We start from the raw sequence: 22597 nt of genomic DNA on the forward strand, positions 1-22597 counted from the left end.
TGGTTGCAACAGATCCCTTAACACAAATAGAATCCCTGCAGTGTAGAAGCAGTCCATCGAATCCACATCAACCCTACCAAGAGCATGCTGCCCACACCCACCCCTCTAAGCCTCCATTTTCCCCATGGTTAATCCATCTAGCTTGCATATCTCTGAACACGAAACAATATAGCATAGCCAATCTACCTAACCTGCACCTCTCTGGACTACAGGAGGAAACCAGAGCACCAGAGGAAACCCACGCATTCACAGGGAGAATGTCTGGAGTGTGCAGTTACCAGAGGCTGGAATCAAACTTAGATCCTTGCACTGTGAGGCAGCACTGAGCTAACCACTGAGCCCCATTATAATATTCTACAATGGCACTACTCTAGTACCTCAGATTAGGAACTTCTCTCCAGACTGTACAAAGAAATTGCTATGTGGCACCCAAATGAACATGACTGTCATGTATATACTGAATTATTGAACATAATTTTTATATTGAAGATTCACCTCCCACCATCTTTCCCCACTGCCCACCCCCAACCTTCTACCTGTAAATCACCCTAATTCGTAACTTACCATCTGCAATTAACCAGGATATGTACAACTAATGGGGAATATTACTTCACTGATTTTATTTCATTTAAGTCAACACAGTCCTTATACTTGCTATAGTAAAATGTGTATGGTTAAGTTTGTATTTTTCATCATTCTCAAAAAAGTTTCAGATCTTGACCACCTGTGGTTGGGGTTGCAGTGGCAAAAAGCAGAAGTTATAGTGATCACTTTAATGCTTTTAAAATTCAGCCACAGCAAATGGGTTCAACAGATCAAACAGTGCTCACACATCAAATACAAATATCACTGGTAATGCATGCAATAAGACCCAACACTATTCACATGCAAATTGAAAATCTACATTAAAAATTAGCTTCCAACTCTACCGATAAATTTGAAAAGCTGCCATACACAAATCTATTGGGGAAAATAGGTTAATGAGGAACATTAACACTCTTGCACATTGGATCTCGAATATTTGAATTATTACACCAACACTGGAATAAAAGCATTACTAAAGAAATTCACATTAACATGAAAATTTGCATTCTTGGTAATGTGAAATACAGACACTAAAGATACAATACTTGCTTTCACAAGGTAATTGGATAAGTACAAAACAATTCCAAGACTATGAAGATGAATAAATGGGGTTAACTATATTACTGCCCAAAAACAGCCGAGTTGTTGGCCCAAATTATCTTTTACTGTGGTGTACAATTCTTTAATTCTATAAAATGCCAACCTGGTGGAAAAATGAAACCAATGTTTTCAATGATTGAATGCGAAACTGCAGAGTAAATCTCACTGAATAATATACATGACGAACATCACAACATAATGTCGACTTCACACACTATTCAAACTCCAAGCTTCCCAATCTAGCATGACCGTGTCATTTAAATTTCAGAAGGGGAAATTGAGTGACATAATTTATACTTCATTAGGATCCCAAATAGCCATTGATTAAAAATCTATGGACGAAGCTCTTTTGGGCAACTGAATCCTTATCACAATCCTGTAATTGTGCAGTACAGTTATATCATGAAATGAGAGAAAAGTACAAAATTGTGACCTGACAAAGAACGACACACTTCCAAATTAGGATGTTCTCATACACTAGGTGGTGGTGGTAATAATATGCTTAACCACATTACAACAATGGTTGAAAGAATGCCTATGACTGAGTGCTAATCAACCAGAAAGATTCTGTAAAATCTTTAGACATTAGAAATGAACAGAAACATTTAGTATTGCTACTGTTGTTTAAACTGCAAAATATTACACAAGACATTTTCTGCCAATTAGGTCCTATTTCCAGAATTTATTTGTAATAAATAAAATCTATTTATTTCAGATATCTTGCATTTGAGCTATCAAAACATTCCAAAATTAGAAAGCAAGTCCTTCTGCTAAGGAATTATGACAGCAGCCCAAGTAGTACACATTTAAAGTCAAGGGCACAGTCCTAGTCAAAAATCCTTCACTGATAAACTTATGTCTTCAATCCTGATATTATTCTAGTGAACATACCTCGTGCACATTTCACACCTGTATATTTCCCCCTTAGTTTAAATACCCAAACCTGAATGCAATACATACTGCATCTGACCAAGGCTCCAGACAACTGAAGTGTTGCTGGTTTTTTGCAAATTTCAATTGCCTAGGGATGAAGACCAGTACTCCAATAGCCTATTATCTTTTGCACCTGTGTATCTGTTTTGTGTAATTTTTGAGAGGGGTGGTAGGGTTTATAATTTGGCTAAACGCATGGAGCATCTGTTTCTCCAAAGTGCAACATCTATCAGCACAAAAATATTTTAACTGTTTTATCTACATCAACACTGACAACCTCTCACTTGCTGATATTAGCCTGCACACTTGACCTGGACCGGGGTATCTTTTTGTGCATCCACTTGCAGATTGGACAGGGTTATTGAAATGTTCTATAACGTCACCCAACCTGTAGATGAAAGGATTCTGCATCCTTCCTCATCGTTCATGCTTTTTAAAAATTTTGTATTGTATTACATTCACATCAAAAGGAGAACCACAGACATTTCTGTTCACAAATGTTACAGGTAGGGGCTGTAGTTTTGCAAAGCATTAGGGCAAATCACATGTAGAGTCAGAATTTAGATTAGATTATATTCTGTAGTGTGAAAAAAGGCTATTTTTAGATTAGATTAGGTTCCTCGACCGTGTGGAAACAGGCCCTAAGGGCCAACAAGTGCACATTGACCCTCCGGAGAGTAACCCACTAGACCCATTTCCCTTTGACTAATGCATCTACCATTATGGGCAATGTAGCACGGTCAATTCACCTGACCTGCACATCTTTGGACTGTGGGAGGAAACCAGAGCACCCTGAAGTAAACCCACACAGACATGGGGAAAATGTGCAAACTCCAGAAAGTCACCAGAGGTTGGAATCGAACCTGGGTCTCTGGCACTGTGAGGCTGCAGTAGTAACGACTGAGCCACTGTGCCGCCCTCAGGAATCTACTGCTTGACTGGACATATTCATCTTTATTTAATGTATTAAAGTAAATTTACTGCTCCTTTAACTATGCAACACATTATATGCTCAATGCATAAAAACGTCGATCAGTATTCAATTTAATTCTATTTCTATCAAGCCCAAATGCATATCTAGAATCAACTTGAGAGTTTTCCTTTAAACAAATTATTACTTCATAATCTAACAAGTGAGCAAAGGAGTTCATTTTGAGGTAATTGTATTAAACTGTTTATTATTTGGACATAATATTTTTAACAATTCTTCTCACTTCTCAAATAGTAATTTGTGAATAAAGACAAGTCCTCCTGTCAGAATCTGATTTTGGAATGTGTTATTTCGGTTAAAAAGTTAAATTCAAACTAGTGCAATTTCAAATTAAATCCCCATGGGGCTAAATTGAAAAGACCAGCCTCCTCCCAAAAAGGGCTCAAGTTTCATTCTGTGCCTGTTGTTTGCAATGAAGACAGGACATCAATTTGTGCCACCTGCTCATCTGAATAATCCAAACTAACTGCAACTGTTCACTGGTTGTATGCTTCAACACAGAATACAAATTTTAACTTGTTAGCACTAGTTAAATTATTGACAAGAGATGCATTGCAACTGACACTGGTGCAAACAAGCAGTCATGCAGCAACTGGATCAGACACAGAAAACAGTATAAAATCTTATGAATTCCAAACAAGCAGAAAAAGTCCTGAAGGAGGTTCTGAATCAGAGATGGTCTGCACTTGCAGGGAACCGTGGGATTCCAAACAAATGCTTAAAAAAGTGGGAACTGAAAGTCACAGGTCAATGCCACGTATCAAGCCAGTGAACCTGGCAACAAGTTCAATGGCCTCAGTTACACCAGCATCAGATAGCAACCAATGTGCACATGCTTCATCTTCTCTCATATTAGGTCACTGCAAGTCTCATGTCAATATCTCAAAGCTTGCGTGGTAAGCTAGTCTACATCAACAGCCACATCAGCTATTCATATTGCACAATACTCAGCAATATATTTCCTCTCTTACACAAGTTGGATTACAAACAGAGGCAACACAGGTTACCCACAGAAGAACAAGTAAAACTACATAACGCACACCCAGTGAGAGAGAGGGCCAGCCATTATATGAACATCCACTATTGCGACCATGTGTACTAGCACACTGAAACCACTCATGTCCTCTTATGAATCCTACTCCTTATATCCCACTTTTTGTTTTCTGTTCCATAAGCTGCAAAGTGCAAGATAATACTTCCCTTTCATCTCCCTTCCTCCTCCATCACAAGATAAAAGCACAATTACAATTTTGAATTAAAACTTGCAGCAAAGATCAGGATTTTTCTCACAACTTACAAAACACAGATGCAACATCTGCACATGGAGAAAAACTAGGCAGGAGCAGATCAGGAGGCAACTTTGCACACAGCTTGAACAGAGAAATTGGATGAGAATTTTGAAATGGAAGCCAACAGAAAATAAAATTGATGTGGCATACAACTAAATGCTTGAAGTACTATAAGGCCTGCCAAAAGTTTTGCAGCAATCAACAGCAAGAAAGAATAGTATGATTCAGGACTTTGCATGAAGTCTGGAGACCATCTTTTGCAAATGGAAAGGTGGCTAACTCCATGTGTACACTTGTGAATGCAAATATTACAGCATCTGATGGCCTCTGTTGCAGGTTCCAGTGAAGCACAAGCTGCAAAGGATTTCAGTGCTGCAGTTTTTATGTAAGGTCAGTTTGTTACCATGAAAGCTCAGATAGCTGTGAAGTCAGATGTTCAAAGTGGCTTGCAGGGCACATCACAGAGGTTCAGCAATCTATCAAAGTACAGGAGTAGAAGTAGGCTATTCAGTCCTTTGAGCCTATTCTGCCATTCAATAATTATGGCTAATCATCCAACTCAGTAACCTGTTCCTATGTTCTCCACATACCCTTTGATCCATTCAGTCCCAAGTATTTACAATGGGATGAGAAGTGGCAGATGGAGTTTAATTTAGATAAATGTGAGGTGTTGCATTTTGGGAAAGCAAATCTTAGCAGGACTTATACACTTAATGGTAAAGTCCTGGGGAGTATTGCTGAACAAAGAGACCTTGGAGTGCAGGTTCGTAGCTCCTTGAAAGTGGAGTCGCAAGTAGATAGGATAGTGAAGGTGGCACTTTGTATGCTTTCCTTTGGTGGTCAGATTATTGAGTATAGGAGTTGGGAGGTCATGTTGAGGCTGTACAGGACATTGGTTAGGCCACTGTTGGAACACTCTGGTAATACTGGTCTCTTTCCTATCGGAACAATATTGTGGAACTTGAAAGGGTTCAGAAAAGATTTACAAGGATGTTGCCAGGGTTGGAAGATTTGAGCTATAGGGAGAGGCTGAACAGGCTGGGGCTGTTTTCCCTGGAGCGGAGGTGGCTGAGGGGTGACCTTATAGAGGTTTACAAAATTATGAGGGGCATGGATAGGATAAATAGACAACATCTTACCCCTGGGGTGGGGGAGTCCAGAACTAGAGAGCATAGGTTTAGAGTGAGAGGGGAAAGATATAAAAAGAGACCTAAGGAGCAACATTTTCATGCAGAGGGTGGTACGTGCTGCCAGAGGAAGTGGTGGAGGCTGGTACAATTACAACATTTAAAAGGCACTTGGATGGGTGGGTATATGAACAGGTGGGGATCGGAGGGATATGGGCCAGGTGCTGGTAGGTGGAACTAGATTGGGTTGGGATATCTGGTTGGCATGGATGAGTTGGACCGAAGAATCTGTTTCCATGCTGTACATCTCTATATCTGTCTCCTTCATGAAAACAATATTTTGGCCTCAACTATTTTGCAACAGAATTTTCCTGGCTCACCACCCTCATCTCTGTGCTAAAAGACCTACACCACTGTAGTTAGGCTATGACCCCTGGCTTTGAACATCCTTCCTGCATCTATGCTATCTATTCCTGTTAGAATTTTATAGTTTTCTAACAACATTTTCCTCCCGGGCACACCACATGCTTCTAAATTCTAGTGAATACAGTCCTAACTGATTTAATATCACACTACATGCCAATCCCAGTACCCCAGGAATCAGCATCTATGTTTCCACTTGCAGTAAGTTCAGGAAGTGGAATGAATAAAGACAGTGAGACATAGGAGCAGAAGTAAACCATTCAATAAGACCATGTGCAACCGGATGACCCTCAACTTCACTTTCCTGCCTTTTCTCTATAACTCTTGGTACCTTTACTGACCATATTGACCAGCATCCACCAACCACAAGAAATTTCTCCCACCTCTGTCTTAAATGTGTGACCCCTTATTCTGTGATTATGCCCTCTGGCCCTAGACATTTAACATCTATTGTAATCATCTTGGCCCCAGCACTAACCAGAGTGGCATTTCACTAGTTACAGGTTGTCATTTTGAAAATGTACCCTTCAGCAACATTTAAAGAAGCATTTGGATGGGTATATGAATAGAAAGGGTTTAGAGGGATATGGGCCGGGTGCTGGCAGGTGGGACTACATTGGGTGGGATATCTGGTCGGCACGGACAGGTTGGACCGAAGGGTCTGTTTCCATGCTGTACATCTCTATGACTCTATCCCAACTGTCTCTTATGTTACTTAGCCAATCCTCCATCTATGCTAATATATTATCTCAAAACACCATGGGCTCTTAGCTTTAGTAGTATTACGTTTGGTACCCTTATCAAATGCATTCTGAATATAAATTATTTCCCAGAGCAATATGGCAAAATGGTGCCATGGTCAGTGAGCAGGAAGATAACATATGGGAATGCTGATCACTGGAGAACTGGGAGCTTATTTTGTTGCTGCTCTCTGTAGAATTCATGAAGCACTTAGACAAAAAAAAACATGTCCTCCCGCCCCATGCTCCAATTACTAAATTGTTTGCCATGTGGCTGGTGACACCCTCCAAGTTACAATTCAATTAAAAAAAAAGCAATCAGCAGCTAACAGACAATAATTGACCATCTTAGAATAAAACTGCTGGGAGGAGTAGGGAATTTGTGTGGTGCAATGGCAGTGTCCCTACCTTTGAGCCAGGAGACCTGGATTCCAAGTCCCACTTGCTCCAGGAGATGTATAATATTTCTGATCACCCTGTTCAGAGGTATTTAAAACTGCTGAGAGGTAGGAAGAGAAAAGGGCAATCTTCCTGTTGTCAAACTCATTCAGCTGTAGGGGATAAAGAGGATTTAGCCCCAAAATAATACTGCTGGCATCAAATGAGAACTGTACATTACTGATGTTGCAATCTACCTGCTATGTATACTTCCACAACACATTCACTGAACTTACACCAATATGAGAAGTGAATTATGCAGCACACTAGTGTGCATGCACCATGAATGCCATTTTGGATCTCTAAGGGCACTTGCAGTACCCGAGAAATTGTCATTAATGAATCCAAATTATTGTTCTTACTCCACAACAGTACACTCATCAAAACTGACAAACACTTGCATAATTTCCATGCCTATCTATCATTAAGCACGTTCACATGGATTTGCCTTTAAGGTCAGTTTATCCAGCTCCATATTCTCACTTCCAATTAGGGTTTGCTTAATACAAAACTCCGGGGAGCATCATCTTTGTAGCCCTAAACAGACAATATTGGCAGAGATTTTGGTTCCTAGATTTATGCTGGATGTCTTATTATTCCTAGAAGGGCTTATGCCCGAAACGTCGATTCTCCTGTTCCTTGGATGCTGCCTGACCTGCTGCGCTTTTCCAGCAACACATTTTCAGTCTTATTATTCCACCATACTATACTCACTATATTGGGTGCAGAGTCCATTTATGTATTTGTCAGTTATTAAAGATCTTAGATTTCTGGATCAGACATACTACTATGTTCTCATTGTTAGTGTTTCAATCAAAATGTTAGCTGACTAATGACTAGCATCTGCCAATGTCTTCTACGGCAATCAACTACGGCATTCTGCATACTAAAAGCTGTACAACGTATTAAGTTTTATCAGAGTACAGTTTACATTGTCACTTTTCTTCAGGATAATTTAAATGAAATTATATAACATTGGGTAAAAACTTTTCAGCTTTACATTTCTATCAACTTAGCTAATTGCCTTTGCTGTACATTAACATCTCTGGATTCATCTCACTTACTCCAAACCAAGGTTACAATAAGTGTTTTTTTTCTTCTATTGTATCTGCAGTGCCAAAAGAATATATACCCTGCATGAGTAATATTAAATGTGGAATAACAGATTATTCAATTCTTTTTTATTGATATTTTATTCTTACATTAACAAATCACCCAGTCAGTAAATATACAACATGGCCCCTACAATATAACTGGTCATATAGAAGTAGATTAGATCCCCTACAGAATGGAAACAGGCCACTTGGCCCAACAAGTCCACACCGACCCTCTAAAGAGGAACCCACCCAGACCCATTCCTCTACCCTATATTTACCCCTGACTAATGCACTTAACATTATGGGCAATTTAGCATGACTAATTCACCGGATGTGCCCATCTTTTGTATTGTGGGAGGAATGACAGCTACAAGAATGACTGTCCTTGATTAGATTAGATTCCCTGCAGTGTGGAAACAGGGCCCTTCGGCCCAACAGGTCCACACCGACCCTCTGAAGAGCAACCCACCCAGACCCATTTCCCTCAATGACGCATTTAACGCTATGGACAGTTTAGCATGGCCAATTCACCTGACCCACACATCTTTGGACATTGGGAGACGCAGACACTGGGCGAATATGTAAACACCACATAGTCAGACAGTTACCCAAGGCTGGAATTGAACCTGGGTGCCTGGTGCTGTGAGGCAGCAGTGCTAACCACTGAGCCAACGTGCTGCCTCTAAGGCTGATATAACTGGTTTAGACACAAGATCAATTTTACTTGCTGGTTCTATTAAGAACTGAAAAGGGTGATATAACTGAAGACCAGCACTGGTGAGCTAACCTTATTCAGCGCTCTTTCAAAATACAAGTAAACACTACCAGTGCTTTTAAGCAGATACTATTTACAACATTCACAGAATCAGGACAAGAGACACTAAATAAACATGTAAAGAATGAAGAAAGCAAGGGATAAAAGTATTTTGCGCTTACTCTTCAAGCTTCCAATACAATGTAATACTAATTTATCGTAGGCTCATGGAAAGCAGAGGAGAGTTGTATTCCCACAATATTTTTCATGTCAACAGTTACACGGTAGCACAAAACATGAACAATGCTGAAAGGAGAAAAAATTGCTGCAGGAGACTTGTCTGGCATTCATCAGGAATCTAATTTCAAACGATAACAAAGCAAGCTGTAAGGAAAATATGGTTCTGATTGTTTCCAAGTAAAGTGATTTCATTCTCAATAGCATTGCCTCAGCCAATGCAGATCTACAGGTTCACCGACTTGCTGAGCAATTCAAGAAAGGTGCGATTCATAGCTCCTTGAAAGTGGAGTTGCAGGTACATAGAATAGTGAAGGTGGTGTTCGGTAAGCTTGCCTTTATTGGTCAGTGCATTGAGTGTAGAAGTTGGACGCCACATTACGGCTGTGCAGGATATTGGTTGGCCACTTCTGGAATACCACATGCAATTCTGGTCTACAGGCCATAGGAGGAACGTTGTGAAACTTGAAAGTTGCCCCCTCCCCCCCGGATCCTTTTTAAATCCTTCAGTCACCCCTCAGTCACTGTGCTCCAGAGAAAACAGCTCCAGTCTATTCAGTGTCTCCTTTATAGCTTCAATCATACAGCCGTAATGTGGCATCCAACTTCTACACTCAATGCACTGACCAATAAAGGCAAGCTTACCGAACTTACATTCTCATCCCCTACTCAGAGATCAGAGATCAATCAGAACATTCCAGTTGGAATTTGACAACTCCCTGTAGTTTTAAAAAAAAATTTGCAACAGATTTGAACATTAAGGGATGATTTACATTGTTTTTTGTTTCTGGAGGTGGTCAGGTCACTGCATTGTGTCTCGAGTAGCATGTGACTGTGGCAGGGATGGCTGGAGGTTGTCTCGTGGGCATTACTGTGATGTAAAGGCTTTGTATAAAGACAGGATTATTTCCTTTATTCAGGGAGAGCTTTGACCCGACACCACAATCCCTGCGAGTTATGTTAAAAGTTCCTCTGGAACGTTTGAACAGTACTTTGCTTAATAAAATTTGGTTTCATAGAAGTTGGTATGTTGCAGTTGCATCAAGTGTGTAAGGATCTCAAGAAAAAGAACTTACCAGAGGCTGGTACAATTACAATATTTAAAAGTCAACTGGATGGCTATATGAATAGGAAGGTTTTAGATGCTAGCAAATGGGACTACATTAAGTTAGGATTTCTGGTTGGCATGGACCAAAGGATCTGTTTCAGTGTTGTATATCTGTATGACTCTAAAAGGACCAAGACCCATATGATTTGATGACCCTTCAAAAGATATCATCCATCATTACCAGAGTTGATTCAACGATCAATGTTCCCTTCCATCCCAAATATCATGGTCAAATTCATCTGCTCATTTGTCACCATTCTTCACCGGCTTCAAAAAAAAAACATGCAAGACGTGACCCTCACCAGATCCATCACAGACAACACGTGCAAACTGAGATCAAGCAAGGTGGCATCATATCAATGTCTGTCTCCACCTTCATCTCCAGGAAGCTAACCTATAACTTAGTGGGCGACACGGTGGCTAGCACTGCTGCCTCACAGCTCCAGAGACCTGGATTCAATTCCTGCCTCTGGCGACTGTGTGGAGTTTGCACATTCTCCCCGTGTCTGCGTGGGTTTCCTCCGAGTGCTCCGGTTTCCTCCCATAATCCAAAAAAGTGTGTAGGTTAGGTGAATTGGCCACGCTAAATTGCCCGTAGTGTTAGGTAAAGGAGCAAATGTAGTGGAATGGGTCTGGGGGAGTTGCACTTTGGCGGGTCGGTGTGGGCTTGTTGGGCCGAAGGGCCTGTTTCCACACTAAGTAATCTAATCTAAACCTACAGGACGCGTAGGAAATTGTTCAATCTTCAACATTTTCAGGGCAAAACTACCTCAACTTCTGTTATTGAGCTGCAGTATGTAGACAATGGTGGCATTTTACAGAAACCGAGTGATGAGTCATTCCTGACACTTTGAGACACATCATAGAATGACCATTCCTGCTTACAACATTATCTTCAGAGTATCAAGATCCATAGTGAGCCCCTGGACAACCTCAGCAGTCTCCTCTTGATGCCACCTGCAGCAGTCTACAACTCTGGGATCAGACTGTTCCGCCACAGAACCCACCCCACCCAGAGTGAAAGCAAATCAGACCCTGTGGAACTGCCAAAGAATATTCTACATGGTCTAAACGAATGAGTTTCCAGTCAAAAGAACAATTGGAAAACAGACTCTAGAAAATAAATGGCTAAAAAGGTTCATACTATAAAAAGTAAACTGACCACCGATAGTAAGCCAGCTATTTAAATACATATATTGTTCAATCAAGTTTGAGGGCAAAATTATAAATTTCCAGTAAAATTAGAGAGAGTAGAAATGGGAGGAATGACCTTCACCATAGGACTGTGAATATATAAGCAGATTCCAAATAGTTAGTTGGCTGACCTGGACTCCAAATACACTTCATAAAGACATTGCTATTTACGAGCTGAAAGGAGGATAATGTAAATTTTAAATGGCACTGGTAAAATGCATATTTGGGGACATTAATGGAAGCAATCTGCATGCTCAGCAGAGGTTAAAAAGAAAGGGATTAGGGTTATGCACAATGCACTTCAAATTAGAAGCATAAAAGGCCACTTGAATGAAAAAATCTGTAGACATCTGACAGGATAGATGTGGAGAATGAGTCCTGTTGTTATGGGAGAACCTAGAACTAAGGGTTGCTGTTTAGACAGCGGCCATCCTTTTTTTAAAAAGATGGGGCGGATAGATTCTTGATGAGCAAGGGAATGAAACATTATCGGGATAGGCTGGGATGTGGAGTTGAGGCTGCAATCAGATCAGTCATGACTGATTTGAATAGCAGGGCAGGCTGCAGGGGCTGAATGGCCTACTCCTGCTTTTAATTTGGAAAATGTTTACACACTTGCTCTTATACAGCTATTCTGCTTTGGCAGACCGAGGAAGTGGCCAAGTGTGGATAGCATAAGCATAACTGGCTGAATGGCACAGATATTTGACAACTGTTAAGCTTAATAGCCTTATTTCAGAATGCTTTATGCTCAGTTCAATCACAAGTACTTGACTGTTTAGCTAAAGTTTAGATATCCAAAAGGAATAGTCACTTGAGAGGTAGGAAATCAGTCCAATCTTCATATTTTCCCGATACAGAATCAGCAGGATAGTTTCCCCGTGACATCCCCCCAAATGCTGTAGTTTGATGAGAAAAATGAAGTCTTCCTGCTCCTCTGCAAATGTTAGTGTTATGAAATATTTTATGTCTATTAGAAATGATAACCAACTTCTCAATTCAAATATCTCAAAAAACAGCAGTTCCTCAGCAATGAATTTCAATGTCAAAGTATAGATTATGCACTGAACTTCCTGGATTGAGTCTTTAAAATATTTTGTGCACAGGTCAAAGCACCCCAAACTCAATAAGACTTGGGCCACACTAAAACAAATGCACTTGTGATTGAATACATAATCTCATCCAATTCAACAATGTACAAAACAAGTCCCAAATGTCTTGAACAACAGTTGCAGTCAGCCTTTGAAAAGGTCAAGCCCCCAGCTATTGCAACTTCTTCAATGCCAGATACCTACCTGTATGTCCAATTCACAACGTCAAATTTAAAAGTTCATTTTCCACAAAATTTAATTTGGACAAAACCCAACTGTAACCATTTCCTGCGCACACACATTTCAGGTCACGTTCTTCATACAGATCTCAGTTATTCTAAAACAGTTACCCACCTCAATATGTAATCGTAGTGGTTTTTTTCCCCACTTCGATGTCAACAATGTTCCACGATTCAAGCTGAAGCCCACTTTCAATGTTGGAATGCCAATAGCTAACTATCGGCCCTAAAGTTTATCCGCAACTGCCATGCTCCAATTACTAGTGGACCTGGCTACAAATTAAATGGGTTAACAACTACTTTGCCCCTTCTATCTCACTGGCACAAAAACACTAAATCAAGACTTTGCTGCCTATAAGCTTAGAGTGCTATATTGCTAAATGTTGGAAATACTCTATTGCGTGCAATTCTGGCCTCTTTCCTATCAGAAAGATGTTGTGAAATTTGACAGGACTCAGAAAAGATTTACAAGCATGTTGCCGGGTTGGAGGATTTGTGCTATAGGGAGAGGTTGAAGAGGCTGGGCTGTTTTCCCTGGAGCGTCGGAGGCTGAGGGGTGACCTTAGAGGTTTATAAAATCATGAGGGGCATAGATAAGTTAAATAGACAAAGTCTTTTCCCTGGGGTCGGGGAGTCCAGAACTAGAGGGCATAGGTTTAGGGTGAGTGTGGAAAGATATAAAAGAGACCTAAGGGGCAAACTTTTCATTCAGAGGGTGGTACGTGTATGGAATGATCTGCCAGAGGAAGTGGTAGAGGTTAGTACAATTGCAACATTTAAGAGGCATTTGGATGGGTACATGAATAGGAAGGGTTGAGGGGGATATGGGCCAGGTGCTGGCAGGTGGGACTAGATTGGGTTGGGATATCTGGTTGGCATGCACGGGTTGGACCAAAGGGACTGATTCCATGCAATACATCTCTATGACTCTTAAGTGCAACATCATGCAGTTAAAGTTCCTAGTAGGATTTGTTTCAAAAAGACAATTGCAACAGACACCACAACTTAAGCTGCAAGTAGAACCTATTCTCATGTGCACCCATTCCATCATCTATTCCTTGTTGTCTCAACCCTAACACCAAAATGCAACATACTCATCGTTTTACATGCCCCAAAAGTTGTAACCCTATCAATTATCTCAGTTGGCTGTTATTTATCTATGATGTGCTCAATGTGTAAAGCAAAGTATAGAATCTTATAACATGCAAGTACTTTCTCAAACATATGCAAGATTCTGAATCCAAGAATTAACTGCAGTCCAGCATATCTCAATTCCTACATTAAACTCAGCAGTTGAAAGTGCTATGGGTGGGGACACTACAACGTACATTGTCTTTTGAAATTTAGTACATCTGGACACAAAAAAAATCAGTTACAGACTTTGCCAACCCTTATTTCATTATGGTGGTGAGAACTACTTCTGTTGTAAGGAGTTAAGAAAATAGAACGTCATCAGAATAGAAGTCAAGGACCACTGCAGAAAATAACAAACAGCAGTGACACTATTTTGCACATCATTAAGTTATCATTAGATAAATTTGATATAAAATCCAATCATACACAATGCATATACATAAAAATATCAAATTGAGCCAGACTTTGGTGGTGGGCAAGTTGTTGGAAGTGATTTTTAAGAATAGGATTTATATGCATTTGGAGAGGCAATGAATGATTAGGGACAGTCAATACGGTTTTGTGCAAGGAAAATCATGTCTCACAAACCTGAGTTTTTTTAAGGAAGTAACGATGATTGATGAGGGCACAGTAATAGACATTATTTACTTGTAATTTATTAAAGCTGAAAAGATTCCTCAAGGTTGACTAATTAGAAAAGTTGATCACATGGGTTTTAAGATGATACAAAATTGGCTTAATAGGAGAGTGTGATGTTGGAGGGCTGTTTTTCAGGACTTAGAGGCCAGTTATCAGGAGTGTTCCACAGGAATGGTGCTAGATCCATTTTTGTTTGTCATTTATATAAATAACTTAGATGAGAATATTAAGTTTGTGGATGACACCAAAATTGGTGGTACAGTGGACAGTGAAGGTAATTAAGATTTAAAAACATCTTGATCAGTTGGATCAATGGGCTGAGTGGCATATGGAGTTCAATCTGAATAAATGAGGGGTACTGCATTTTGGTAAAAACAAGTACAAGACTTATTCAATTAAAAGTAGGACCTTGGGTAGTGCTGTAGAAGAGAGAAACCTATGGTTTCAGTTAGATAGTTCTTTGAAGTTTGCATCACATGTAGGCAGGGTGGTTAAGGTGGCATTTAGCACTCTTGCTTCATTACTCAGTCATTTTGGAGTATAGGAGTTGAGGTTGTACATGTTGGTGTGTCCTCTTCTGGAGTTGTGTCCAGTTCTGGTTGCTCTGTCATAGGAAGGAAAATAAGCTGGAGAGGGTTCAAAAGAAATTTACCACAACATGGCTTGGAATGAAAAGTCGGAGTTATAGGGAGAGGCTGGATTTTTCTTTCACTGGAGCAGAGGAGGTTGAGGCCCTTAGAGGATTATAAAATCATGAGGGGTATAGATAACAAATGGTAAGTGTGTTTTCCCCTGGGGTGGGGGATTTCAGGACTAGAGACCTGTTTTAAGGTAAGAGAAAGATTTTAAAAAGACTTGAGTTTTTTTTTTAAAACAGTGATTCATTTATAGAACAAACTGCAAGAAGGGGTGATGCAGGTACATTTACAGCGTTTAAACATCTGGTTAAGTACATCAATAAGAAATGTTTAGAGGGCTACAGACCAAGTGCATGCAGTGGGACTAGTTTTGTATGGGAACACAGTCAGTATAGACTGAAAATCGGGTTCCCCATTGTAGGACTCTAACTGCACTTCAAACCTCTTAGAAAAGAAAGAAAATCTGTTAATTTCCAAGGGCCAACCTTGGCTTAGTATTAGCACTCTTATTTCTGATTTCAAAACACAAACTAGGATTCAGCAACAGTACTGAGGGAACAATGCACGACTTCTAAATGAGATACTAAAGTTCTCCTCTCATTCACAGTTGGACATGAGGGCTAGGAATTTCTTATTGTGTAGTGACAATATTTATTTAATAATAAATACAAATCAGCATTGATCAGCTGATCATTGATAATGGTATAAAAAAGTTCTCATTTGCATAGCACTCTTCCTCAACCTCTGGAAATCCCAAAGCACTGTAATGTTAATTATTTTGAGATACTGTCATCATTGTTGAGATGTGGGACCCTGCGATGCAATAAGATCATTAAATTACAGTAATTTTCTTTTTATTGCAAACAGTGACAACGCTTCAAGATCATTGAAATGTCTCATTATTGCAAAGGAGCTACAGAGATAAAAGTTCTCCATTTCTTCAGATTTCCTTAATCTTTATGGCACTTTGCAACTTCTTTTCCAGCCCCAACCCCATGCAAGTAACATTCCTAACCAGGTGCAACAAATATTAGTTCTATTGTTTGTTGACACTAATGGTCAGAAAATATGCTAAGTGACTAAGTACTTCATAATAAAACCAAATTTCAATTCCATTATAATTTGTTTCAGCTATTTGAGAGAAATATTGACTTTATGCAAATATACACTTACAAAATATGCACTTTACTCAAAATTTTGACTCTCTCCAAACTAAAAAGGTAGTGCCAAATTTTATTCACTAAAAATGTACTTTTCATTCATGTTTTATTCAGCATAACATTTTTAATTGAGCAGTATGTCATATAAAGCTTTATGCTTTGTTGAATACAACAATGGGGAAATAGGTTTTAGATGTGTATTTTGAGTCACCAAATCTTCGTGGTGCAAAAAGTGGGTTGCCCCCCACCATGCAAATTTAACTTTCTCCCTCATCACAGAAAGCTTAGGAATATATTTAGTTTGTAAATACATTAAGCATCACAGTAAAACCAAATACCTGAACAAAAGTTGAAAAGGGACAAATGTGAGACCAAGAAAGCCATACACTGAAAATGTTAACAAAGTTACATGCTCCATTACATTATTATGAAATTTGTAAGTGAAATGCACAGAAAAATTTTAGATTACTGGTTGACACTTACAATAGTACTTGGACAGTCATTTGTCTAGATAACAGGGAAACAGAGCTGATAAATTTAGTGCCATATTAGCCCAATACGCACATGTGAGTATATTTCTGTTTCTGGGTCGCAAATCTTCTTTAGTACCTATCTATCTATGCTATTATGTAAAATTAACTGGGCAAAATTCTATAAAGAAACAACATGTACCAAAGTCTGTTTGTTGCAATGAAAAACTAAGAAAGAAAGCACACAAGTCTTCACAAATCCCCAGTGCATAAGTGTGTTTTAAAATATAAACATCTGCTTCTCCACAGAACCCCCATTCTTTCTCCCAACTACACAAGGGCATGTCATACCTACTTGCAAAATGAACATATGCACCATCATTCCAACCTACCATATCATGAAGAACCATTTGGATTAAATGAAAAGTGATGTGGAGAGGAAACAAAACTGATGCACCAGATCAAATGTATTCTAATAGAGAATAAGTTCAGTAAAGTACTACACAGTTTCTTTCTAAGTTGGTCTCTCCTGTCAAGAAATAGTGTTATAATAACTGCTGAGCTGTTTAAAAATAAGCACTTGCATCACAACTAGGCTATAATTGCAATGGGCAACACTTACATAAAGTCCAGGTGAGATTTCTGTTACAAGTGCATTCAGTGTCATCCCATTATATAGTGTTGTCGAAACTTACTTTGACAAGTACTATGTTGTGATCCATCCCAGGAATTCTCAAACTCCAATATGTGCAAATGACAAACTGGGCTGACTGTGCATGTGCAACTAGAAAATATACAGTGTTCACTTTCTACTCCAAGTAGTAAATTTGTCACACTGTTTTCTTCAGTACTGCAATTAGCTGAAGATCACACATGCAAGTACATGCATAATAAACTTTATGTGGGTAAGCGAGTTCAAGGAGAATGGACAAGATGCATAGTGGAGACTTTATTGTATATTACCCTTCTCTCAAATTTTCCCAATCCCCCAAAAAATGCTTATTCCAAACCATTTTCAGCTCCAGTTGGTGTTTCTGTGCAGAAGAAATGGATCTCAGTCTGTTAAATAACTGACGTGTCAATACATCTAACAATGCACAATTCTGCTTTCATCGCTATACTCAACTGTGAAACAAGTATACTTATAATTGAGAACTTTGCAAATGTATATCATCCCTGTTAAGACTAATTCTAGATGTCCGACAACTGTATGGTTATTTAACATTCATCATGATGCATAACCAACTACAATCGCATTGATCATCTATTAGTGCACTAAGTTTTTAAAATTGTGCAAAGGTTATGAAATCAACTCCAAAATATAAACCCCTTAGTTTTATGCAATCGCATAAGGTTAAAAGTGGTGACTGGAAAAATTCAAATGGCAATTAGTTACAAAACATCTTCTCCCATGTGGCTTTAAATTCCCACCACAGTCGTTGCATATTTTCAGAATGTAACAGGCAAGTCCCTGGCACTTTACAATCTTTAAATTATAAATCACTAAGCTGTCTAAAGAGCTGAAATGTAGAAGGAGTCAGCAACCAGTCAGTCAATTTGCCAATGGTAGGTAAAAACACATGGGACACTATCCTCTGACAACACTCAAGAAACCTGACAGTAATCAGGGCAAAGCAACCTGCTTGATTGGTACCACATCCACAAACTGCCACTTCACCACTACTCAGAACAGAAATGTACATCACCTAAAAGATGCACTGCAGAAGTTCTCCAAGAATGGATAGTCAGCACCTTCGAAACCATGACCACTACCATCTGAAAGGATAAAGGGAGCAGATAATGGGAACACAACCACATGCAAGTTCCCCTCCAAGTCAAATCACCATCTTGACATGAAAATATATTGTCATTCTTTCATTATTGCTGTTGGATAGGGAATTCCAGGATTGTGACCCAGCATTTGAATCTAACAAGAACACATTGTCTACAGTAATTCAAGGTGGGCAGCTCATCACCTCCTTCAAAAGGCAACTAGGGATGGACCAGTCAGTTACACCCACATCCTACAAGTGAATTAAAAGAAAAATTAAAATCAAGAGACATGCAAGCTTTAAATGAAAAATCCAGAAGTAAAACAGTCATAGGTTTTGGTGCAAAATGAATTGATTGTACTAACTTTTTAATACACAAGTTGAATTTATACGTTCTTTGAGTTCAGTTATTTTTAATACTTCAGACACAAGTTAGCTGTCCCAATACATCCAGCTTTCTGAAGGGAAGTGGCCATAAAATTATTTGACAAGACTAAGGATTAGAAAGAATATTTCTAATTGTTAATCTAGTGAACCTTTAAATCTCCAACAAATTGCTAAAGACAAATTCAAAATGGACTATACAATTCAGAATCTAATTTGCAAGAGAAATCAGATAATTTCATAATGGTCAAGCATTACTAAAGTTCTCTCTACTTTAGACTGTTAATTCAAACAATTATTAAAAATCGGAGGGGGGGGGGGGGGGGGGGGGGGAGGAAGAGGAGCAAAGGAGGAGGAGAAGGATGAGGATGTTGCCCCTCCACAGGCCCTCCAACAACCAAATTTCTGAATTTTTGTTACTCGTCAAACGAAGTTTCAAAAACACTACATAATGGAATGACACTTCATACACTTGTTATAAAAACCTCACCTGGACCTTACTTAAGTGTTGCCCATTGCAATTATAGCCTAATTGTGATGCAACTGTCAGTTTTTAAACAGCACAGCAGTTATGACAGTGGAGTATTGTGCAACAGAAGAAACAAACTTAAAGAAGAATCGCGACATATTCACAAATCCCAAAAGCAGCATACTGGGACCATAACAATTTAAACCAGTTAGTTCAGCATACCAAAATGTTTATTTGGTTTATATCTATACCTTAAATGAGGTCATCTAATTATGGATTTGCCTGCAATTCAAAAAAATTTGACAAGCAACAGAAAAATTTTGGTATCAATTTTTAAAACAAGCCCCATTTCAGGCCACTGACATTGAAAACTGAACCAAGTTAAATTGCTATCGAGCACTGAAACAATATTAGAATAAGCAACAAGATTATTTGTACCTAGTTAGGCAAACATGAGGACCACATTTCTAAGTGTTAGTCCCAGCTCAAGTGGCAGCACATTAACTGTGACCCGTTCCATACATGCACAACCTTCTGAAAAAGTTGACCTTTTCTAGCTTTTGCCTCACCTCAAAACTATGCTCTCTAGTTTTTGACTCCCCTACCCTGGGGGGAAAAAAAAACACTTTGGCTATTCATCATATCCAGCATCTCTATGACTCTATAAACAGTACTCCAAAGTGTCACTGCAGAAGTGAGAGTGGAGAAGCTCAGGTGACACTCCAGTGCAGAAATAACTGCCCTCTCAGGTACAATAAATTACATGGTCTCTCAAGGATTCAGGATTCTAGAAAGCCAATTAAACTATTTGAGGATGTTGGCTGACATATAAACATTTGCCAACGCAGGAAGCGAGATCCTCCCATCCCATCCTCCATCAATGCCGAATAATTCTTTACATGTAGCCTAGAATTCATGTGCAAGTCTGATTTTAGGTTTAACATGAAAAATCTGGCACATCCACCTAAAACAGTGTTGCACCCTTAATACTGCAATGAAAGGTAATAAATCACAATAAATATTCTCATGTAGAACTTCACTAAAGCCTATCGACTTAGACAAAAAGTGGTGCAACTAATGCATGCCCAAGATCCAAAATAAAAACATTTTCCCTTGCTTATGAATAATTATTCTCAAAATCACTGAAACATTAAGGTCAGTATTGCCCCTTGTATGAGACTGTTGCTAGTGTTCCTCTACATTTGAAAACCTTTGTAATGCATTACTTTTCAAAGGCTGAAATGGAAAACACCAGTGCCACGTAGATTAATCATATTTTTCAGCATCTGATTTATGAAGCAAAGTACGTTAGAATTATTTGGAAAACTAAAATCCTAACCTGATAACTAAACTTAGTTTGCGATTGTATCGTAGGGCGTTTATTGTTAATGTTACTATAATATGATTATTTCTACTTTTCTGTACTCATAACTTTTTGTAAAACAGTAAAACTTTCAATATATGAAAAAAACCTAGTTTCCTCGAAAAGGAGAATGGGTCTAGGTGGGTTATTCTCCAGAGAGTCAGTGTGGATTTGTTGGGCCAAATGACCTGTTTCCACACTGTAGAGATTCTATGAATGAATGAAAAATAAACTAAGGAAGACATCACCATTACTATAAAATGAAATGAATAACTACTGAGAAAGAAAAGTGAAAAACTACGTGAAATGAAATAGCACTAGATATCCACAAATAATCCACAAACAGTACTCTAGTTGGAAGAGAAAGTCAGGACTGCAGATGCTGGAGAGCAGAGCTGAAAATGTGTTGCTGGAAAAGAGGAGGTCAGGCAGCACCCAAGGAGCAGGAGAATCAACGTTTCGGGCATGAGCCCTTCTTCAGGAATGAGGAAAGTGTGTCCAGCAGGCTAAGATAAAAGGTAGGGAGGAGGGACTTGGACCATAGTAACATGACGGTTGGAGGAAGAGCACCTCATCTTCCGCCTAGGAACCCTCCAACCACAAGGGATGAACTCAGAATTCTCCAGTTTCCTCATTTCCCCTCCCCCCACCTTGTCTCAGTCAAATCCCTCGAACTCAGCACCGCCGTCCTAACCTGCAATCTTCTTCCTTACCTCTCCCCCCTCACCCCGGCCTATCACCCTCACCTTGACCTCCTTCCACCTATCGCATTTCCAATGCCCCTCCCCCCTACCTTTTATCTTAGCCTTTCCTCATTCCTGAAGAAAGGCTCATGCCCGAAACGTCAATTCTCCTTCCCCTTGGATGCTGCCTGACCTGCGACGCTTTTCCAGCAACACATTTTCAGCTCAGTACTCTAGTTGGGCAGAGTTGAAATGATTTCCGTGGTGTTGTTTTGTCTGCAATCCATACTTTTGTTACACTGATGAACATCCAGACTGTCATCTTAAGTATAGCCTAAATGCTTTTTATTTCTTTGTCGTCAAGAAGTTCATTCAAACTGGGAACAGTGTAATTTTGTCTTGCCCATGTGTTGAAAATATTTTGAACCCCCAACAAGCTGCATACTGATGATAACAGCAACTTCAGAAATTCACACAAGTACACTCAATTGGTTATAACTGATTTGGCTTACGGTTCATTGCTACCAAATCAGCAAAGTTAGGTAACAGCAATTAAGGGATACATTGCTCCTCTCTTTAGATTAGGTTAGGTTAATGGCAAGTTCCAGCAACTTCACATTTTTGACATTAACAGAATCCTGTGGCATTACATATTCACATAATAAACCAGCCCTGACTTTAATCTAACATCTTGCCTGACAATTTCAGTATACCTAATAATAATCAAACCATAACTACAATACTGAATCTTGGTCAGAGACTATGATTTTCACTGACAGCCTCACCACTATAACCATTAGTGTAACATTTTGCTTTTAAAGGTCACTATTCAGGAGATTTTCCCAAAACATCAAAACACGGCGATATTCAACCTCTAGAATTCTTATAAGCAATACTATCAAGTGTAAATTAAGAAAAAAAAACTTAATTTTGCATGTCGTCCAAAAGACTACCATTCAAACTGACTGTAGATGTGACGGACACGGCACAAAACATACGACTACATACGGCTATAACTAATGGTTTCTGCACGGACTTA

General features: G+C 39.2%; 1 protein-coding gene across 4 annotated transcripts in view; it reads right to left on the reverse strand.

The window, feature by feature from the left end:
• Window positions 1-22597, reverse strand: part of LOC122550081 (enhancer of polycomb homolog 1-like) — a 251768-nt gene that overhangs the window by 110903 nt on the left and 118268 nt on the right. The gene's annotated exons all lie outside the window — the stretch shown is intronic.

This window comes from Chiloscyllium plagiosum, unplaced genomic scaffold, assembly GCF_037043375.1.
Source record: "Chiloscyllium plagiosum isolate Xiang-an unplaced genomic scaffold, Cpla_swu_hap1 HiC_scaffold_5, whole genome shotgun sequence".
NCBI lineage: Eukaryota > Metazoa > Chordata > Chondrichthyes > Orectolobiformes > Hemiscylliidae > Chiloscyllium > Chiloscyllium plagiosum.